The sequence below is a fragment of the Crocodylus porosus genome, unplaced genomic scaffold (assembly GCF_001723895.1).
Source record: "Crocodylus porosus isolate Cpor-Errol unplaced genomic scaffold, CroPor_comp1, whole genome shotgun sequence".
NCBI lineage: Eukaryota > Metazoa > Chordata > Crocodylia > Crocodylidae > Crocodylus > Crocodylus porosus.
Window position 1 is genome coordinate 8,705,657 of NW_017728886.1, and position 10,792 is coordinate 8,716,448.

Below are 10,792 nucleotides of genomic sequence, written 5' to 3' on the forward strand. Positions count from 1 at the left end.
TTTACTTTCCTGAGACCTATGCCCAGGACTATATTTCAGGATCTTGTAGGACTCTGATGTGTTCTTCGGCTGCGTTTTGGTCTCAACCTCTGGCTCGCTGCTTTTAATTCCAGCCGACACGTTTTTCCTAGATCCTTGCAAGTTTGTCTGGGAAGGTCTTGGCATAAGCACTCCAGGGAGCTCTTGGTTGGCCGTCTCCGAATCCTCATGGACCTGCTCAGCTGCCTGGTACAACTGAGCCAAAACTTCAGGCTCGAGTGAACTGACCTCTGTGTGAGGTGTTGCTGGTTCCTCGGAGCGGCATGGAGCTTCATCACTTTGGACAGCATCATGCTCAGCTACGTGTGTCTGGGCTCCACAATGGGAGGAAAGAGAGCCCTCAGCTCTGCTTGGGTGGTGGGTACCTCTGCACGGTGGCATGGTTTTGACGCTGCCTACTTCAGCCTCTCCTGCTACGTGAGCGGCCAACTTACCGCTGCTCCCTTCTTGGGGGTGCTGCCTGTCCTGTGGGGTAGGTACAGTGGGTGGTGGCTGCTCTGGCAGGTTCCCTGTCACTCGGGGAAGCGGTCTGGTGCCCCGACGGCTCAGAGTTATAGGTCCTGCATTAAAGACCCCCTCGCTGGACCCTGAGACGTGAAGCTTGTTACCTGTAGGAGCAAGCTCTGCTGCAGAGAGAGCACCAGCCTGGAGAGGTATTGCAGAGGCCCAGCTGGTGCCCGAAGTGGCTCCCAGCACCCTGGACCGGGAGCCGGCTGAGCCGTAAACTGGTGGTTTCACAGGTTGCAGTGTTGAAGGTGAAACAGCGGGAGCACTCCTCTCCTTTGGGTTGGCTTGGCCCTGCTGGAAGACAGCCGCCTTCTCCGATACTCTGCTCCCTTGCTTCCCTCCGGGATGTCTGGGCACGTTTCCATCCACACACCCCAGCTTCTTGTTTCCGCCCCTCACCTTTCCCGCTTTGCTCCCGGGGGGCCCACGCTCTTCCTTCTCCGAAACGGCGATGCTCGGTAGCTGTTTTGGTTTCTTTCTCACTGCGGTATCTGCAATGGGTTTTCCCTCTGGCGTCTCAAGCCTTCGCCAGTTCAATGCAGTCTTTTCCCAGAGCCATTCGCTCTTCCTAGGTTTGTGGGCGCTTCTGTCTGCTTTTCCCAAGGGTGGCCAGCTAGTTTCGAGCTGGTTTCTCAAGGAGGCAAATTCACTCTTGGGTCCTTTCATTTGGCAAGCTGGCTCCAAGCTGAGCTCTGAATGTGACTCAGATGATCTCTCCACAGCCTCTTCTCCAGCTCTACTATATCTGCCCTGGGGCTCTGACCTTAGACCGGCTATTGCCATTGCCTGCCGGGGCTGGTGTTTATGTCTGTAAACGAATCTTTCCTTCTCATTTCCTCTTCTAGCTTTGGCAAGCAGCTTGCAAAGGCCTTTGCAGCAGAACGCACCGTGGAGGGCAGTGTAATTATGCAGGCTGCAAAACACACATCAAGCAGGGCAGTTAAATACTTTGTGGCATGAAAAGGCCTATTATTAGCATGGATGGAAAAATCCCCATCAACATTGTTTTGGATGGAAAATTTTGATTTTCAATTAAACAAAACTTTCAGAAAAGCATCTGCTGACTTTAGAAAGGTTTGATTTCTTTTTTAAAAAGCAGTAAACATCTAAAAAAATAAAGCAGTCCCATTACCCACAGAAGTGTCTCATGAGAGCTGTAGTTTAGTTTTCTCATGGCCCCATTCCCCGCCTGGGCCAGGCTCTGCTCTCGGACACCATCTCCCTTTATGCCAGTGATTTTCAACCAACGTGCTGCAGTACCCCAGGATGCTGTGGGCAGACCATTATTTCGGGTTGAGGGCCACTTACTGACTTCGGGCAAGCATCGAGGGACACGTGACAGGCAGCCAGGGGCAGATAAATATTAATTTTCTAATTTTTTTAGGGGCCCCATGGGCCAGATAGAATGGCCTGGCAGGCTGCACTTGGCCCACAGGCCAAATTTTTCCCACCCCTGTTTTAAAGATACCATAGGGTGCCGTACAATAATAGTGCTGTAAGATGTGCAAACATTTATACGCGATTCACATGATAACTGCAAAGATTTCCAATAGGACTCCATAATATCGAAACCATTCTGACCCGCTGTGGTCTTTCTGAGTTCTTTGCAACAGAAGAATTGTTCTGTTATTTCTCCATAGTCAAAAAACAAGTGAAAACTGAGAGCTGGGATTTTCCAAGGGGGTGCCTTGAGTCTAAAAAGGTTGAGAACCACTGATCTATGCATTACTTCCAGAGACTCCCACGTTGTGACCAAGTCCCTTCACAATGAAGAGAGAGCATGGGGAGATGTCATCTGATCACGGAGTCTGGCCTTTAGGGGAGAAGGGGAACACAGGACGCCCGGTCCAGAATTTCATTTCACATAGGGGACGACCAAACTGCAATTGCGAGCGATACCGAGTGACTTGACTCAAGCATAGGAGCAATTCTGTTGCTTTCTTGGGGCGCATACATTTAGGTTCTCTTTCTCTTCTCATATTTGGATATTACAGGATCATCCCTACTGAGGAAGATGCTTTCCCCTTGATCTTCAAAATACCTCCCAATTTCAATACATGCAGGTTGCCTTTGGCACGCACCATGTCATTAAGTGGCGAGCATGGATTTACAGAGGGAAGAGACTTCCAACAAACTGCTCATTCCCCCTGGTGCAAATTAATCAGGAGTCTGCAAAGTATCTTGCACCAGCACCAGCTAAGATGAAGATGTGGTCAAGAGTAAGACACCATTTGGACTCTCCTTCAGGGAGTCAAAGGGCCCCGGGGTGGTTAGATGTCTCCTGTCTTTGCCAAGACTGTGTTTGGCATCTGCAAAGGTTGCAGGCAGGAAAAAACTGCTCTTAGTACCATCTTCTTCAGACATCTTGGGTTGGGTTGAACGTGGCCTAACATCAGAACAAGGCATATCAACACTTCTGAGTAACACTGAGTAGGAAGAACAGCAAGGGATGAAAGAGAATCTGGAAAAACATATGTGATCCCCGGCAGCAAAGGACAATTTGCCCTGGGCATCTTGACTGTGTTGTTAGGGAGTTGCATCTGATTGACACACATTTTCCTTTGGGAATGAGGACAATCTGAGCTGATGGGGCTACCTTTGTGGCTAACGAAATATCTAGGCACCCTGGTTCTAACCCCTAGCGATTCCACAAAGCATTCATTTCTAAAGCCTCTCTTATGCACAGTAAACTGCATGCTGTTTAATAAGGCCCATAAGTGGAGCTTTCCTCACTTGAAGTCACTCAGCTGAGCCTTTCTAAAAGATAACTTCTAGCTCAACTACAGGTCATGGGCTTGATGAAGATATTGCTGGGTAAAATCTTATGACCACTGTCATTCATGAGGTCAGGCCACACCATCACAATGGTCTCCCTTGTTCTTAATAATGAGGTCTCTAAATCAATAAACTGAACGTGGTGCAACCTGCAGGATGTGTGTGAGAGACATTTAGAAATGGATGTCCTGTTACTTTTGTCAAGGGTCCCAGGACTTTTTCCTTGATGTTCCAGGTCAACGTGTCCTCTCACTTTATAGTACGTTGTGTGCTGGTTGGTTGCCAGTTTCCATCTCAGAAGTTTATTTTAGTCCATAATAAAACAGCTACTTTACAATGAATTTTTGGACCATCCTAAGGGGAGACAGTCTCGAGGAAAGTCTGTGTATATCTACACTGCTACTTAGAGTTGTCCCTCTGGGCCTCCTTCCAACCGCTTCAGACCAATCATCCATGTTGATATGTCTTTAGCTCAACCCCAGTGCATCTTTAGCCTGACCCCAGAAGCTCTGTTGAGCATCAGGAGCTGAGGTGAAGCTGTCTCTTACTCCACCTCCCTCTGCAGGACCCTGCTCAGGGTTTACCCAGGTGCTGCAGGCTATGAACTCATTCCTGGCTTCCAGCCTTTCTGTGCCCCGTTTCCTGTCTATACTGCATCTAATTAGAGCCAAGTACAGAAGAAGATGCTAACAGTGGGTAGACTGACTCATAGAAGGGCTCCACTTGAGGAACAAGAAGCTTACTGTGGTTGCTTCACTATAGGGCTATACTGAACAGCGTCTCGAATTAATCAGCAATGTGCTAAGTCCAATGCAGGTTTCCTTTAGGATACGGAGTGGGGTCTGGGAGGGATGCAGCTTCTTCCTGCCTCAGCTTCTTCAGCCCCAGTCCATGAGTCTTGGTTCACAGAGTCCTAGCACCACATATTCACAACTGCCAGGCTTCAAGCCCTAGTGATGGGGCGAGCAATCATGTCTGAGACATTGTTCTCCTATTTATACCCACTGCAGAGATGTTCCTTGTTGGCACTGCTACAGGAGGACCATTGGGTCTTCATGCTGTAAGCCACTCTGAGTTGTCTCAAGAGAAAGTGGCACCAGGTCCTACTACTTACCTGAGCTTTTTCCCGCAGACCTTGCAGCTGAAACATGAGCTGTGCAGAAGGGCCTGATCAACAACCACCAGCTCCATAGAATAGACAGGCCGAAGGCAGGAGGAACATACTTCCTTCGTCATGGACTGAAATGGCAAAGAAGAAACCAAAGTCAATCACACCAAAATGTAATAGGTAGCATAGCTTTGCTGAACTTGCTCCAGGAGTTTCACTTCCTTGTCATTTTAAAATTAATATTAATGTCACTTTTCTAAAAGCTTTAAACTCAGGATTGATCCAAGGCATCTGCCATCATGTATAGGATCAGAGTCTGGGGTCCAAACAGGAATGGATGAATGGGTTTGCAGAACAGAAGACTTGCCCTGGGCCTTTATCCCTTTCATGAAATAAGGCGAATTGAGACCAGAAAAACTATCCTGTAAACTCTTCATTGGATGAACAAAGCTATGGAGGTCTTTGGAAGCAATGTCCCTAGAGATGCTCACAGAAACTGGGCAGCTCACCAGAAAAAGGCAGAAAATTGTAAATGTTAAAGTTCTACTAGCTACAGTGATCTGCCTGGTCTGATCATCCAGCGTGTTTTCTTGTAGACTACATTTTGCAATGTGATGGGATTCAGCTAATACCGAGTCATGGGAATAATTGCAGCGAATCACTGTGGTATGAATGCCCTAGCCAATTTGATTCTGGAGAGTGTGAGAGTGAGAGAGCGCGACAGAGAGAGTGTGAGAGCAAAGAAGCACAGGCTGTAGCTCAGCTGCAGAAATAACCATGAGTTGTTTGCATGGTTAAGCAAGTGGGATGTCTTTAAAGCTCACAGCAATGTGGGTAGATCACTGGGTCCAGTTTTCATCATGACCCAGTTCTACATATCTAACCTTGATGAATCCTTTTGTAAGCTTGGCCAGTTTAATTTTCCAGGGGCACAGCCCACAAAGTGGTGGAGATGAGATCATCCCCTGACCACACTGGAAACCAATTCAGCTTGTTCCACCGACTTTGGTCAAATAAATGTGAATCTGATTTTTCTTCCTGAAAGCCATTCCATTTCTTTAGCCACGTGTTTTGCTGTTGCCCTCTGATTACTCAGTCTCTATATCCACTGCATTTAGCTTTGGACACAATTTCCTAGGGAGTCTGCAAGAGACTTTCTGCCCTTACTTGGAACAGGTCAACAGCCACATTTTTATGTTGCCATTGCTCCAGGCATTTTAAAGAACTGTTCCATTATTACACTCACAACATGCCTTTAGAGATGACATGCTAAGGGGGAAAATATTGTGCTTTTCATTTGTAACTGATGTCTAAAGGTACCCAGACTTTTTAAAATCCCCTATTTTACTTTGAAAATATCAGGGAATGTCAAACTTGCTTATTGCTGGATGACTTGCAGGCACAGGACAGCTGGACTGAGAGGTTCTTCAGCCTGTCATTACAATTTGGAAACTTTCAGAGGGACAGAGATGTTAATAGACAAATTTGTGAATAATTTAACAAAAAATCCTAGCCAATTCTCTATTGCCTATGCCCACTGATATCACATTCCCATTAGTTCTGTAGTTCTTCACAGCGGGAGTGTCTACATGAGATGCGTTAATGTGCATTAGCCTAATTTACTGTGCATTATGGGTGCACAGCTACATGTATGTGGCCTTAATGCACATTAAGAATGGCAGAATTAGGCTAATTGCACCTAAATTCGATAACTACAAATGCCCTGCAAATGCATTTGCAGGTCTTGAATTTAGGCACGATTAGTTAAAACGCATTAACGCTCATGTAGACATGACCTGGCACTAACTTTAGTGCTGGGTCTGCCCAGTCACTAGGGACACGTGGCAGGGCTGCAGGGACGTGGCACTAACTTTAGTGCCAAGTCGCTGCACATGTAGACACCTACCAAAAATTGCTTAATGCGCATTAAATTTAGTTGTGCTTAAATGCACATGTACATGCACCCAGAGAGTAGAAATAGATTATAGCAATTTTTGTAAACTGGTACATCAACTCAGGTATATCACTATATGTATATGGTTTAAATTAAAAGCCAAAAGTGAGTTTGTGACTATCCTCATGTTTATTAGATGTTTCCCATTTGCATTGCCCATGGCTAGATATTGATAGGGCAGCACTGTAAGGAGATAGTGTGCAAGGTAACTTAAGTTAAACATCAGATTAACACTGGGATTAAACAGAGCAACATTGACCCATAATATCTGCTCAGGATCCTTACTAACTTAGCAATAGATAAGGAGATTCAGTTGAGGACCCAGAAAGTTCCCCTTAGATTTGGTTGTTCATGTGGTGGTCTGGGGACACAGGGTGGCATCCACCTTCAGGCAAAGATCTAACAGTACAGTGCAAGAGTGAATTCCTTTCTGTTATACATTGCTAGGACAGAATTGTCATCAGTACCATATCAACGAGCTAAATAATTTCCAAAGATGACCTTAGCAAGTAGAAAGGGGTGTGATAAAAATGACTAGGAGCAAGTTACTGGAGCATGATGATCTTGCCATCACATAGATAATGCTGATGAAATACAGTGGTGGTGTTTGAATGATGCTGAGCTGTGATAGTCTGGAACTGTGAGAGGCAAGGATTCCTTTGGGTGACATCTTTTATCAGACCACCTGAAGGGACCAGAAGAAAAATGTTTTGCATTCAAAAGCTTGTCTAACTCTATCCCGACTATACAGTTGGGCCAAAGAAATCCTTGCCTCTTGATGAAACACAAAGGGATAGCTCACAGGACTGGAGCACTGTCACGGATGGCTACAAACTGTTCAGGAAGGATAGGCAGGGGAGAAGAGGAGGAGGAGGAGTTGCACTTTATGTAAAAGAGCCATATGATTGCTCAGAGCTCCAGTATGAACCTGGAGACACCCTGACACCTTCTGGGAGGACAAGACAGCAATGCATAGGCAATCCAGGAAGTTTTTGGACAGTGTTGGGGGCAACTTCCTAGTGCAAGTGCTGGAGCGGCCAACTAGGGACCATGCTCTTCTTGACCTGCTGCTTAAAAACAGGGAAGAATTGGTGGGGAATGTAGCAGTGGATGGCAATTTGGACAGCAGCAACCATGAGATGATTGGGTTCAGGATCCTGAGGAAAGGAAGGATGGAGAGCAGAAAAGTAAGGACCCTGGGCTTCAGAAAAGCATGGATGAGAGGCGGGTACCTATAGCTGAAAATACTAGCAGAGGTCAGATGGGGAAAAAAACAACTTTTAGAGAGGGGAATCTCAGCCACAACTCACAGCTTGTGCACTACAGACACAAAGCACAGAAACGTTGTCACGTTAGGGATGCTATAAGAATAATTAGTGGAGAACCATAAGAGGTGAAGGACAGCTGTTTAAAATTAGCCATCAGTTATGACTAGGAAACACAGAGCGTTAGCCAATGTACTACATTTACCAATATCCCCAAATAAGATGCACACTTTGCTTTTGGAAAGCAAAATGTAGAGAAAAAAAAGATTTTTTTCAGAGTCAAGGCTAATTGTGTGACCTAGAGTATGTCCTACTGGAACCATAGACTGTCCAGGAAATGTGGCATCCTTCTCTTCCAGCCAAGAAAAAAAAAATCAGCTTCCCTACTAAAGACGTACGCTCCAATTTTGAAGTGCTTATTTATGGTGGAAAGGTGCATATAATATGCAGCTAAATACGGGATCTATTTAATCTCTGTGAGTGCCTATACATGAGCAGTGAGGCTGCTCCGATGCGCTGTAATTCCAGTGCGTTGAAGCAGACTTGATTAATTAAGTCTGGCAGAGAGTGATAATTACTGTGCTCCAGCAGACTCCAGCGTCTTGTGTATCAGTGTCCCTGGGCTTAAAAGTGGCAGTGGGGGTGCTTTAACTAAAGCTCATTCAATGAGCTTTAGTTAAAATGACCCAGCCACCATTTTTAACCATGGGGACACTAATACACGAGATGCTCTTTAATTACAATGGCTCTTTTAAAAAAAATTATAGCATCTGGGCTCCAACAATCACACTTCCCAAACTCAGAGCATCCATTCGCGGCTGGTTTCAGCTCATGCCCAATACACATTGTCCTTTTGGGGAAGGAGCATTAAAAATAAATTATTTGAAGAAAAGTTTGCAGCTGCTTCAGGCCAAAGGGATATTCCAAAGAATGGAGCGGCCATGTGCATGTGTTTTTCGGCTTCTGTTGCAGACAGCCAGGTATCAAAGGAAATGGGTGGCTTGAGGTGACATGCAGTAGCTAATGACCCTGGGTGTGTCCTGTGAATCCAGTGGCATAGGGACACCAGAATGGAAACAATAGGGCTCAAGGCTCTGGCGAAGCAGGGGCAGGAATCCCTTGTTAACTGCCTCTCCCCCCACCCCTCCCAATTAGAGATACCACTGCCACAGTGGGAGAAGTATTAGCACAGCCAGCACACAACAGATTAGGGTTACCCTGCATAGAGACCGTCTCATTTCCCTAAAGTTACTTTTCTTCAGTTCCAAATGAAGCATTTTAAGTTGCTTAGGATGGCAATCAGTGGCAGGTGCAGGAGGGGGGCACGAGAGGGTCCATACATCTGGGATTTGTCTCAGTCACCCCATAGTCGCTAGCTGTACTGGCACCTGCCGTTCATAGCAGCAGCTATTCTCTGCTGTCCCAGGGTGTGAGCCCTGCCAGTTATACCTTGTGTGAATCCTCCCCTGCACAGGTTTAGTAAAGTGTGTGTGCTGTGCATACAACTGAAATGGAGGGAAGATAAAAAGCATTACTAAGCAGTTCAGGTACTATAATCACGATTCATGCTCTTCAACCATTTTTTGAGCAATGAGACTAAATATGATTAAAGGAAAGCAAGTAGCTGTCATTTTTCAGTAAATTGTTGATCAAAGAGGTTGCGGGACATCAGGAAAAGTACACATAATAGAGATTTTGGTTTGAAGGACTGGCCTGAGCAAAACATGGAGTCACAGAGCCAAGATACTGCTCTTCACCATTACATTTACTGGGAAAAATGAACAGAGAAAACTAATGACATGTAATATAATTATGCAAGGCTTTTATAGCTTGCTAGGGTGCAAGTGCGCTGGCCTGTTGGTTAAGATCAAGTGTGGTATCATTTTGCTTGCCAGTATTTTCTATTATTAAAGGACCATCTTGCCTTTGAATGGGGGGATCCAGTGCATAGGCGGTTGTTTTAACTTCCTGCTACTGTGGTCCCTTCCAGTCACCATATGGGAAATGCCAGCGGCCTGTTAGCAAGAGCTGGTGTTAAGCTGATAGGCTGTGTACGTTCAAATCGGGCCCTTTGACCAAAGCAAATGCATTCAGTGGGAAGCGATGCTCAGCATGGTTTCTGAGGCATTCAGACGGCTTCTATCATTGAGCTGGTCCAGCATCTTAATGATCTGGGGCATGTTGGTTCTTATCGGATGTGAACATATGGCTTTCCAAAGGCTTACAGAACCCAGAGCAGAGCAAAAAGATCTGAGGTTTTGATTCAAAACCTCTTTTCTTGGCCCAAACCTACTTCAGAGACCACAAAACTCCAGCTAAGACGTAGTGAGATGGTAATGGGACATAATGCTTGAGAAGTTCAAAGCTCAGGTAGAAGAAGGTCCGCCAATGTTTCTGGGGATGACAGGAATAGCTTATCAGTGGATGACATGGCGTTCTCTGAACATATTACAGCCACTCTGGGAATAAAACCTGGCAATTCAGCCTGCCTCTTTCTTCCACCAGGCTTTGGTTGTTTCACGGCTATAATATTATATGAAGAGACACAGTCAAGTGACCCGTTCTGGGTCCCTGAATACCAAGTTTGACACATTACCTCCTTCTTTAATTCTCCCATTGATTTTTGTACTTGCAAGCAGGCCATAAAGTGACATTTATCATGATTACCTCTTTTCAGGTTGCAAATGCTATGAAGGGAGAGCAGGGATGCTGGGGCATATAAACAAATAATGTGTTGTATCCAGAGTCCCCAAATAATTCACAAGCTCACTTGGGATTTGAGAGAAAAAAGAAAAAAAACACCAGTGTTTTTGCAGGGGTACAAGCAAAAGGCACATACTGATACCTCGATTTATATTTGTTTCAGTGCTTCAAGAGGCCATGTATGGAGCTGAAATAATACAACATCTGTCTCCTCATGGTATTTTAGTTCCTGGATAATGGAAATACCATGGAAGAATTAGATCTCAAATTATTTCAGCCTCATAAATGGATCTTTGAGGCGTTTAAACATCCTGGAAAAGAGAAATACAAATAAGAAGATCATTATTTTAAGTGCCGGCGGGGCTAGATATTTGGGCTTATTTGCAGCCCTGTAGAACCAGAATGCACCACTCAAACCACTAATATAGAGTTTCCTAAAGA